The sequence below is a fragment of the Lolium perenne genome, chromosome 3 (genome assembly GCF_019359855.2).
Source record: "Lolium perenne isolate Kyuss_39 chromosome 3, Kyuss_2.0, whole genome shotgun sequence".
NCBI lineage: Eukaryota > Viridiplantae > Streptophyta > Magnoliopsida > Poales > Poaceae > Lolium > Lolium perenne.
In genome coordinates, this window is record NC_067246.2 from 116,384,435 (window position 1) to 116,397,191 (window position 12,757).

The following is a 12,757-nucleotide window of genomic DNA, read 5'->3' on the forward strand; positions in this document are numbered from 1 at the left end:
CTAATCTATTTTATAGTCTTTTTGATTCAGCAATAAATTGCTTCAACTATGCATCTGAACCTGATGATCATATATATTTGTCGCATATATTTCCCTCTTTTTTTTTCAGGTTGTAGCAATTGATATACAGTCTAGCCTGCAGTGATTTGTCTTCTCATGTCTTTGTAATCTCAATTTTGTAAAGTAGTGTCCATCCTGGTTCTGGTAAGCTTATTTGGGCAATTATGTACTGTGAATTATATTCGGAGGCTATCAATCAGGCATATAGGATACCTTTTTCTTCTGGTATGATCCAAAATGTAAATAACATGAATAGAGAAACTGACCACTTACAATCATGTATTTGAGAATCTAAGATGCATCTCTTCTTCCATTTATCCAATGATGGGGCAACTTTTTTACTCTCTGAATTACTCTGAAGATTTTGAGTTGCTGGTACTATATAGGACCTGATTTGGTATTTCTCTGTGTAGGGCTTGGATCCTGTGAAGGTGGAGCTGGCGTCGGAGTAGGCGTAGCTATACACCACCTCCCGGGTTGAGTGTGGCTGCTCACTCGAAATCAGGACGACGCGGCCTGCGACGCAAGCAACAAAGGAATGTTGAATCCACTGATCCATTTTGTACGAGTTGCTTTAAGTGCCTTACTTTGTCTCAGCATATCCACTGATCCTTCGGGCCTTTTAGCGCATACACTTTAATTTATGATCTTACTTGAGGAGGTCAATGCACATATTCTTTAGTTTATAACATTATTTGAACCACCACTAGAAGGAATCATCATAATTAAATTATTCTCTGCTCTATGAACTTCAAGTCCCATTTATTTGAACACGTGCCTGGTGTTATGGGTTTCAGAGAACGACCTATGATCTTGGAATTGTCCATTCGGTGCTATGAAGGTATCAGGTGCTCAGTTGGAGGTACATATTCAAGGTTGAGGCTGACATGCACAATGTAGCAAGGTACGTTTTAGTTTACAATACAATACATTCATGTTTGTTTTCTTGATGTAGTTCTGCTTATTTCAATAGTATGTTTTGCTTTCCTTATCCTTTTGTTTTGGTACAATATGCCATCTGTTTTGAGTTAGTCTGTCTTAAATTAAAGTGGCTAGGAGCTTAGGAGATTCTTAACTTGAGCTTATTTATCAAAAGAATGTTACTTTTCTTATCTGCCTAAACACCATGTGAGCTCCTCCTAAACCTGGTTTCTTTGTTTCCCATGAAGGCATGTACAGCTCTATTGTATTCTTGCTTTCATCTAAGTTTCTGGTTCATTATGAAAGCATCCTGAGGCAACTTTGTGGACTAAAATAATTAGGCAACCTGAGACACTGGTTCACTTTATTCTTTTGCTTTCCTATAGATTTAACTGGTTGATAGCCACTAGAAAAAATATAAAAATTCAGAAATTCTACAGTCTTGATTTCAAGATTTGAAGTGAACTAGCTGTCTTGAAGTGTTTCATATAATTGGAACCTTTTTTTGCGGGGCATATAATTGGAACCTGAATTGTGTAAAAACTGAATTTTATTAAAAAAGAAACTTATCTTTGCAGTCCCTTTTGTTTGTATTAAGATTTTGATTCATATAATCGGAACATATAAAAATTTCCACAGTTTTGAGGTGAATTAGCTGTCGATATGCTTTTTGTGAGAACTATGTCCATCTGCTCAAGATGATATGATATGCAGCAATCATACAATTCAGGTTTGGAAAGATTAGGAATGAAAATAGAAGGGGCCATACACATACAAGATCATTCAAAGCTGTGCTGAATGAAATCATAATCGGGAAGACATTGAACTGAAATCATGTTCTTGTTTAGTTATGCCATAGATTTGTTTGGTCTGATTGTAGATGACGCCTTTTAACTTGGCACTACCTATTTAGAAGTGTTCACGGGAAGTTTCTTCCCTGCACGCAATAAGATTAAAAAATGATCAATTAGTTTACTTGTTTCTTGCTGTCATTTTAATTGAGGTGATGCTTAAATAATCTGGGATTTTTACGATGGATAGTGGTTTATCTACAAATCTAATAGTTTGATAGGCCTCTGCCCATTATGATGATAGGTTGCCTGAAATGGTTCAAACTTACATCAAATGAGGCATACATGAGGATGTTTGATGGGTTCCAATGGTTCATGTTGTCCTGCATTAGGTTTCATTGTGTTGGGAGGAGGTGCAGTGATTTTGCCGCAGTTTTTTCTACCTAAAATACTTCTTCCGCACCGTTATTTCATCGTGTTAATATCTTTGCAATCTGAATTTTGTACAGGTAGTGTCGATCCTGGTTCTGGGAATTGATTTGGGCAACTTTTGGAGTTTGGTTCTCATATATTGGTCCTGAAAGATATTTTTTTGCAAGTGGCCAATTGATTTTACGCTTATTTGAAAGCCAAGCCCGGTATGTCTCGGGCTCTTCTTTTCTATTCTGCATTTCTTTAGAAAAATATATTACTCTCTGAGCTTGATGATTTTGGTAACAAGTGTTTAATATGCTAGAATTTGGTACAAAATTAAATTTTAGTGTGTTCTCGAGTAGTCGAGTAGCTGCTTGTCTGTTATTTACTTCTTATTTTAGTTTATAGTTTTTTATGCTTCATTTTCCCGGTGATGTGCAAGAAGTTTAATTTATGCCAGAAGCTGTATATTAGTCACTGCACATCCATTCTCATTAAGAAAATAATATTTACACTCTACTATGTATGCATGAGCTACTATTATAGAGCTCTTATTGCCAAACAGGACCATCAATGGACACCAAGTGCACACCACTTGGCATGCCAGCTAATTTGTTGCTTTTAGGATGTTACATGTGCTGTAGGTGGCTTAATACGGATACAAATAATATTTTTCCTTTTTACTCATGAACAACAAGTACTCAGTTTTTCAGTGTGCCTACAACCCAGTTCGGCAACAACAAGAGCACATGGTATTTGCTCTGTCAGTATATCACAATTTAATTATGTTTATAGGTGTGCTTGCTATGCAATAATCAGAGTCGGAATTAGTGAGTGGGGCTTTTAACATGATTCTGTGTTGCATCTAGCTCCACAAGCCACCTTAAACATCCTTTTAAGACCTGATTGTGTATGACTGATTATGCCAAGGTCTTTAATCTACCTTTTGTTCACTCGATAGAGGTTTTCTAGGATACTCAATCTCTGCATGTGTTATATGCGTCAGCCAACTTTGTGTCCGCTGATGACCGGTACCTCCGCGGCATTAGCTAATTACGAAAGATTTTTCAGACCAGAAAATACATAAGAGCCCGCGAGAGCAAGGGGAACCAGTATGCATCTTGTTTGGAATGCATTTGGCCAGCTGCCATGGATGTGGTATGTTGGCATTACAAAAATTTCTATTTTCTTCATGTTGGGTAGTGTGCTGTATAACACCTCGGCTTGCTTATTTCTTCATGTTGTGTAGTGCTACAAAGGAAAATGATCAATTAGTGTACTTGTTTCTTTTTGTCATTTAATTGAGGTGATGCTTAAATTATCTGGCACTGTTTGAAATACTACAGAAATAGATGCATGTATATTTTCCTTTGCAGCCCTTGCATTTATGATACACAACATGTTGTATTTTCCGTAGATAAACCACATTTATTTGTCTACTTCACCACCGTTTGATTTACACTTATTCACAACACAGTACACTTGTTTACTTTACCATGTGATTTCCGGTGAGCTTCACACTCACATCCATAGTTGATTATGTTCCCTGTAGAAAATTCATAGTAGCTATGCTTTGTTATGTTAATGGATTTGACAAAGATAATGATGACCCAAGCATGTTTTATTTCATAGCTGTGGAACTCTGAGCAAGGTGCAGTTCCCCTCCAAGTTACCCTCCAAGTGTGTAGCATGTGATTCGCCATGTTGAGGAATGCTGCATTTACTTGCATATAATCCTCCCTTTTTTTGTAAAATTAGAGCTTAAATCAGCTAGCCAGTAGCAACTAAATGCCCAGGTAGGTTGAGATGTTGATGGAGCTGATAAGCTCTATTACTTTATGAATTAATGATTGCTGGTATCACTAGGATAGTAGTTAATGAATCTTGAAATCATGTCTCGCTATGCATAATTTTGCTGATTGGTTGCTGTTTTGAGTACAAGAAAATAAAGATCCGGGGCACTGAAAGCATCCTTATTTGTAGTTGAACCGGATGACCACTTCTGATGTCGTTTTGCAATCATGATATGTTCTGAATTACTATTGGAAGGGTGGTGATGATGTCGCTCTCTAGACAGCCTGGCAGAAGATTAAGCGATCGATTACCTGAAGTCGTTTTATCGTGTAGCTTACTAATAATCTAAGACATCTCTATTGTTTGGTTCATTGTAATCTGGTATACTGTGCAGTAGAGATTTATGATGACATTATTGTCACTTTACTTGCAATATAGTATTATTGATGCTTAAAATTTACATTATTTCTGGGTATTTCCTTACTATTCATCTAAATAATGTACCTTCAAAATACTTACTATGATCCATAGTAGATATCGCTGATTCACTCTAGCTCTTACAAACTGGTTGACACTTCATATGAATCGAAGAGAGTGGTCTATGAAAACACAAATGCTTCCTTAGAACTAAGGTCATATATAACACCATGGATCAGGCTTGTAGGTACTGGCCCTCGAATTTCCCACTGCGTTTCTTTTGGCGGGTGCTTACCTACAGAAACATGGGGCCTTAAGTTGTTCTTGTGAACTGCAGTACAATTATTCTTTGTTTGTATTTGTTTTGTTGCCTCGCTCGGGTTAATTGCAATTGTTGCAAAAACTAACCAAAATTCGACTTACAATAGCTGCGTAAGGGGTTGGAAGAGGAAGAGGACGATGTAGGAGCAGTGGAAGGAGGCGTCGAATTGGGGGATGATGGAGAGAGAAGTTGTTTATACTAAAATAAGCTAAACTTATGCTTTAAATTTTGATTTGATTCTGCCATTTGCGCGATAGCGCAACCGGTCATCTAGTCTGTTAAAAAGTTACAACTTTGCTTGAGCATAACTTTTGATCTAGGATGAATTTGCAGAGGTGATCTTTACCAAAGTTGTTCACCTAGATGTTGTCTTGGATGATGTGCAAAGAGTTGGCATTGTTTGGTTTGAAAAACTCTTAATATAGAGGCTCAAAGTAGGCATCAGGTTAAAAATTTCAATTTTGGCCATTAGTGCATGTGAGCACAATTTGATTTCAAATTTGATTTGATTTGAGTTTCTTTGATTCCAAAAGTGTTTATAAGTGTTTATAAACATTCTCCAACTAATGGTGCAAGCCAAAATGGTCTAGGTTGAAGATTTTAAAAAATGGCCATAGCCATATGTGAGGGTTTTATGATTTTTCCAATTTCATTTCTTTCCTTTTTCTCCTTCTTATTTGTGATCTTCCAAAGCTCAAAGGTAGGGTTTGAGTTTGTAGAACATGGTACAAGATTGCAAACAATCATCATGGCATTCACACAAGGAATTAAGTATGTACACTATGCATAGCACATGTGTTAATAAAAGTTTTTATTGGTTCTAAAATTTGAGTAATTGAAATCCTTCTTCATTGATTTGGAATTTGGGATGTTACAAATATATTCCTTTTATCTAAAAAACCCATACCATCAGAAAATTACCTATGAAGTTGTAAATTCGTACTGAGAAATTACTATAAACAAATCGTGCTCACTATTCACGCGGTATTGTTCATGGGTATGTACTGTTCATACGACACTGTCTCACGCGTTGTGGTCTCTCTGTTTGGTATAGCACTAATATATAGATCTATGATATTGGCGACATCCCACTACAATTTATTGGCAACATAGACATGCGTACATCTGTACATCTCTATCACACTATGCAGCAGCCGGGAGGACGATCTTTACATTGTGTACTCGGTATTGTTTCAATCATTACTTTGGGCGAATCATATTCTACAAAAAGGAGACGAAAGACACCCCTGACATTGGCAGACAGGCCTGCCGATTGATTTATCCCCGCAACATCACCGGATATGGCTTAGATAAGCTGGCCCCTGCCTCGTCGATCTCCTTTGTGATCAAAGGATCATGAATCGAAAAAGAAGATAAAAGCGCAAAACTGGTATCAGAATATTGTTCCGATAAAAAACATTTCTTCTCTGCTGTGAAACCTACACTAGTGGAAAATGGGGCAACCATCTAAGCCTTTAGTACCGGTTCCTTACGAACCAGTACTAAAGGGGTCATTTGTACCGGTTTGAGGGCTCAGGCGGGCGAGGAGCCTTGGTACCGGTTTGGGGGCTTTCATACCGGTTCGTGTTAGGAACCAATACGAAAGATCTTCGGCCAAAATTCAGGCGCACGGTGGGACAAGCTGGACCTTTGGTACCGGTTTAGGTTAAGAACCGGTACTAAAGGGTGCCTCCTATATGATCCACACCCCGGCCCCCAACCCGATCAACCACTTCTCATTTTTTCGCCTCTCTCTCACATTTCTATAAAAATTGCACCACTCACACTCCAACAAATTTTAATTTTTTCTCCACCATTTTAACAAGATTAACAACCTCCATCTATCCAAGGGTTAGCAATATCATCTTTTCTTCCGGCGTTTCTAATTTAGCTTATTTCTTTGATAGTTTTAACTCGTACTATTTTTCTAGTGCTAGCATGGTGTTTGATGAAATGCCTAAGTTAGGGATTTTATTTTTTTTATATGCGATTTGAGCTGAAATTATATTAAGTTTTGTAGGTTTTAGTATCATCCCCGTCCTCACCGCTGTCGATCTCCAGCGTCGTCCCCTAGCCGGCACCGTACCACCTCGGTGAGCCTTTTCTTTTTTATAACAAAAATTTAGTTTTATATGATTCACTTGAATATTAATTAAGTTGGTCACTCATATATCCATGATGTTGTGTAATTAATGATTTTTGATATACATATATAATGCAGATGAGTCGACAATGGATGTACGGTGAATGGTGCCATCCGTAGTTCATTAATGGCATGCATTATTTTCTCAACGTGACTGAGGCAAACAGGCGGTCGAATGGTTTCATGTATTGTCCATGTAGTTCCTGTAAGGATATGAAGGATTACTCTACCTCAAAGACCATTCACGTCCACCTGCTGGAGAACGGTTTCATGCCCAGCTATAATTATTGGACCAAGCATGGAGAAAGAGGGGTTATATTAGAAGACAACGAAGAAGAAGAGGATAGTGACAACTATCCTATGTTCACTGAAGATGTTGATAGTAGAATGGGGGAAGACGAAGCTGAAGAAGAGCCCATTTTTGATGAGCCGATATTTGATGACCCCGATAACGATTTAGGTTGGGCCATTCTTGATGCGACGAGAAACTGCGGAAGTGAAAAGGGAGGTTGAAGTTGGAGAAAATGTTAAAGGATCACAACAAACTGTTGTACCCAAATTGCGAAGATGGCCAAAAAAAGCTGGGAACTACGCTGGAATTGCTGCAATGGAAGGCAGAGAACAGTACTTTTGACAAGGGATTTGAAAAGTTGCTGAAAATAATAAAGAAGATGCTTCCAGGGGAGAACGTATTGCCCTCTAGTACGTACAAAGCAAAGAAGGTTGTCTGCCCTCTAGGATTACGAGAATTTGAATGCATGCCCGGTATGTAGTGCATTGAGATATAAGATCAGGCGAGATGACCCTGGCGATGTTGAGGGCGAGTCCAACCCCAGGAAGAGGGTTCCTGCGAAGGTGATGTGGTATGCTCCTATAATACCACGGTTGAAACGTTTGTTCCAAAACAAAGAGCATGCCAAGTTGTTGCGATGGCACAAAGAGGACCGTAAGAAAGATGTGATGCTGAGACACCCCGCTGACGGGTCGCAGTGGAGAAAAATCGATAGAGAGTTCAAGTCATTTTCAGATGACGCAAGGAACTTAATATTTGGTCTAAGTACATATGGCTTTAATCCTTTCGGGGAACAGAGCTCCATTCATAGCACCTGGCCAGTGACTCTATGTATCTATAACCTTCCTCCTTGGTTGTGCATGAAGCAGAAGTTCATTATGATGCCAGTGCTAATCCTGGGCCCAAGGCAACCCGGCAACGACATTTATGTGTACCTTAGGCCATTGGTTCAATAACTTTTACAGTTGTGGCGTGAAGAAGGTGTACATGTGTGGGATGAGCACGAACAAAAGGAATTTAACCTATGAGCTTTGTTGTTTGTAACCATCAATGATTGGCCTGCTCTTAGTAACATTTCAGGTCAGTCAAACAAGGGATACAATGCATGCACACACTGTTTAGGTGAGACTGACAGTATATATTTGGGAAACAAGAATGTGTACCTGGGGCATTGTCGATTTCTTCCAAAACAACATCACGTAAGAAAGAGAGGAAAGCATTTCAGAGGTGAGGCAGATAACCAAACGAAGCCTACCCGCCCTACTGGGGATGCTATATATGATATGGTCAAGGATTTAAAAGTGATCTTTGGAAAGGGTCCTGGCAGACAATCTGTTCCGCATGATGTTGACGGACACGTACCCATGTGGAAGAAGAAGTCTATATTTTGGGAGCTACCCTAGTGGAAATTCCTAGAGGTTCACTCTGCAATCGACGTGATGCATGTGACAAAAAATCTCTGCGTGAACCTGCTAAGCTTCTTGGGCATTTATGGAAAGACAAAAGATACACCAGATGCACGGAAGGACCAGCAAAGTATCCATGAAGGAAACAATCTGAATCCAGAGAAGTATCAAGGTCCTGCCAGCTACGCTCTTACCAAAGAAGAGAAGGGGATCTTTTTTGAAGTCCTGAGTAGCATCAAGGTCCCGTCTGGCTTCTCATCGAATATAAAGTGAATAATAAACATGTTAGAAAAAAAGTTTCAAAACCTAAAGTCTCATGACTGCCACGTGATTATGACACAATTACTTCCGGTTGCATTGAGGGGGCTTCTGCCGGAAAATGTTCGAGTACCCATTGTGAAGCTATGTGCGTTCCTCAATGCAATTTCTCTGAAGGTGATCAATCCACTAACTCTAGAAAATTTACATAAGGATGTGGTGCAATGTCTAGTCAGCTTCGAGTTGGTGTTCCCACCATCCTTCTTCAATATTATGACACATCTCCTAGTTCACATGGTCGAAGAGATTGGCGTTCTCGGTCCTGTATTTCTACACAACATGTTCCCCTTTGAGAGATTCATGGGAGTCTTAAAGAAGTACGTTCATAACCGTGCTAGGCCAGAAGGAAGCATATCCAAGGGCTATGGAACAGAGGAGGTCATTGAGTTTTGTGTTGACTTTATTCATGACCTTAAGACGATCGGTGTTCCTGAATCGCGCTATGAGGGGAGACTGCGTGGAAAAGGCACGCTAGGAAAGAAAGCAACAATGTGTATGGTGATGTCTACGGGTGCTTCTATTCTTGTAGACAGTGTTGGGCCTCCAAGACCAGAGGTTTGTAGAACACCAGCAAGTTTCCCTTAAGTGGATCACCCAAGGTTTATCGATCTCAGGGAGGAAGAGGTCAAAGATATCCCTCTCATGCAACCCTGCAACCACAAAGCAAGAAGTCTCTTGTGTCCCCAACACACCTAATAGGTGCACTAGTTTGGCGAAGAGATAGTGAAATACAGGTGGTATGAATATATATGAGCAGTAGCAACAGCACCAGAAAAGTGCTTGCTGGCGTGTGGTTGATGGTGGTAATATTGCGGACAGTAGAGATGCAGTAAAACAGTAAACAAACAGCGATAGCAGTATTTAGGAACAAGGCCTAGGGATCATACTTTCACCAGTGGACACTCTCAACATTGATCACATAACAGAATAAATAAATAGATGCTAGACTCTACACTCTCTTGTTGGATGATGAACACCACTAACTTTGTAGGATTACACGAACCCTCAATGCCGGAGTTAACAAGCTCCACAATATTCAATGTTCATATTTAAATAACCTTAGAGTGCACGACAGATCAACACAACTAAACCAAGTACTAACATAGTATGCACACTGTCACCTTCACGCTACGAAAGGAGGCATAGATCACATCAATACCATCATAGCAATAGTTAACTTCATAATCTACAAGAGATCACAATCATAGCCTACGCCAAGTACTAACACGGTGCACACACTGTCACCATTACACCGTGCAGGAGGAATAAACTACTTTAATAACATCACTAGAGTAGCACATAGATAAATTATGATACAAAACACATTGCAATCATAAAGAGATATAAATAAGCACTTCACTATGCCATTCATAACAGTGAATACGTATTCTGTGAAATATAGCCTAAGAGACCCACACGGTGCACACACTATCACCTTTACACACGTGGGACAAGGAGTCTCCGGAGATCACATAAGCAAAATTCACTCGACTAGCATAACGACATCTAGATTACAAGCATCATCATATGAATCTCAATCATGTAAGGCAGCTCATGAGATTATTGTATTGAAGTACATAGGAGAGAGATGAACCACATAGCTACCGGTACAGCCCCGAGCCTCGATGGAGAACTACTCCCTCCTCATGGGAGACAACAGCGTTGATGGAGATGGCGCTGGTGTCGATGGAGGAGCCTTCCGGGGGCACTTCCCCGTCCCAGCGGCGTGCCGGAACAGAGACTCCTGTCCCCCAGATGTTGGCTTCACGATGGCGGCGGCTCTGGAAGGTTTCTCGTACCGTGGCTTTTTCGTATCGAGGTTTTAGGTCGAGGACCTTTATATAGGCGAAGAGGCGGAGTCGGAGGGTCAAAGAGGCGGTGAGGGGGTATGGCGGCGCGGCCAGGGCCTGGGCCGCGCCGGCCACCCTCCTGGGCCCATGTGGCCCCCCTCTGGCGACTCTCGGGTGTTCTGGAAGCTTCGTGGAGAAATAGGATGCTGGGCGTTGATTTCGTCCGATTCCGAGAATATTTCCTTACTAGGATTTCTGAAACCAAAAACAGCAGAAAACAGGAACTGGCCCTTCGGCATCTCGTCAATAGGTTAGTTCCAGAAAATGCATAATAATGACATAAAGTATGCATAAAACATGTAGATATCATCAATAATGTGGCATGTAACATAAGAAATTATCGATACGTCGGAGACGTATCATATGGACGGAAATTCTTTCACTCAAGCACACTACACAGTTCTACATAATTCCATATTGGTGGCTCCGTACAAATAGGAACACAAGGATATCTTACGCTCTAAATACCCGGAGCAACATGAAGATTGGATTGATGGAGAACACATGAAGACTTTCGTCGGTTGGTTGCAAACACGTCTCATGAATGTACTGATGACGAGCAGCTATACTTGTTGGCCAAGCAACCATCTTCGACTATATCCACTTTTCAAGGGTACGAAATTAATGGGAATACATTTTACACGTTCGCCCAAGATAAAAAGAGCACCAACCAAAACAGCACCAACCAAAACAGTGGTGTCCGCTTTGATGCAGTAGATGGCAATAGGAAGAAGGTCACATATTATGGGTACATAGAGGAGATATGGGAACTTGACTATGGACTTAATTTCAAGGTCCCTTTGTTCCGGTGCAAATGGTTCAACCTGAAAGATGGGGTTCAGGTAGACCCGCAGTACGGAATGACTATAGTGGATCTCAAGAATCTAGGGTAAGACACCGAACCATTCGTCCTAGCTAGTGAAGTGGCTCAGGTTTTTTATGTGAAGGACATGTCTAGCAAACCGAAAAAAGAAAAGAAAGGCAAGAGGACACATCATACGATGAGCCAAAGCGGCACATAGTTCTTTCAGAAAAAAGAAACATCGTGGGAGTAGAGGACAAGACAGACATGTCAGAAGATTATAATAAGTTTGATGATATTCCACCCTTCAAGGTAAAAACTGACCCAATAATCATCTTAAATAATGAAGATTGTCCATGGTTGCGTCGCAGTCAGAAGAAAGGGAAACTGATGGCGTGTGATACACACGTCCGTTGGGAACCCCAAGAGGAAGGTGTGATGCGCACAGTAGCAAGTTTTTCCCTCGGTAAGAAACCAAGGTTATCGAACCAGTAGGAGATGAAGGCCACGTGAAGGTTGTTGGTGAAGGAGTGTAGTGCGGCGCAACACCAGGGATTCCGGCGCCAACGTGGAACCTGCACAACACAATCAAAATACTTTGCCCCAACTTAACAGTGAGGTTGTCAATCTCACTGGCTTGCTGTAAACAAAGGATTAAACGTATGGTGTGGAGAATGATGTTTGTTTGCAAAGAACAACAGAGAACAATGATTGCAGTAGATTGTATTTCAGATGTAAAAGAATGGACCGGGGTCCACAGTTCACTAGTGGTGTATCTCCAATAAGTTAAATAGCATGTTGGATGAATAAATTACAGTTGGGAAATTGACAAATAGAGAGAGCATAACAATGCACATACATATCATGATGACTAATATGAGATTTACTTAGGGCATTACGACAAAGAACATAGACCGCTATCCAGCATGCATCTATGCCTAAAAATTCCACCTTCGGGTTAGCATCCGCACCCCTTCCAGTATTAAGTTGCAAACAGCAAACAATTGCATTAAGTAATGTGCGTAATGTAAACAATACAAATATCCTTAGACAAAGCATTGATGTTTTATCCCTAGTCGCAACAGCACATCCATAACCTTAGAACTTTCTGTCACTGTCCCAGATTCAATGGAGGCATGAACCCACTATCGAGCATAAATACCCCCTCTTAGAGTTACAAGTACCAACTCTGCCAGAGCCTCTACTAGCAACGGAGAGCATGCAAGA

The 12,757-nt window shown here is 40.4% G+C and overlaps 1 long non-coding RNA gene across 1 annotated transcript; it reads left to right on the forward strand.

Annotated features, from left to right (window-relative positions):
* The first annotated feature begins 421 nt into the window (after nt 1-421).
* On the forward strand, nt 422-4,356 carry LOC127338363 (uncharacterized). The gene is made up of 3 exons (XR_007874323.2): nt 422-964; nt 2,282-2,410; nt 4,170-4,356. It is a non-coding gene; the product is annotated as an uncharacterized lncRNA (long non-coding RNA).
* Nucleotides 4,357-12,757: the final 8,401 nt, after the last annotated feature.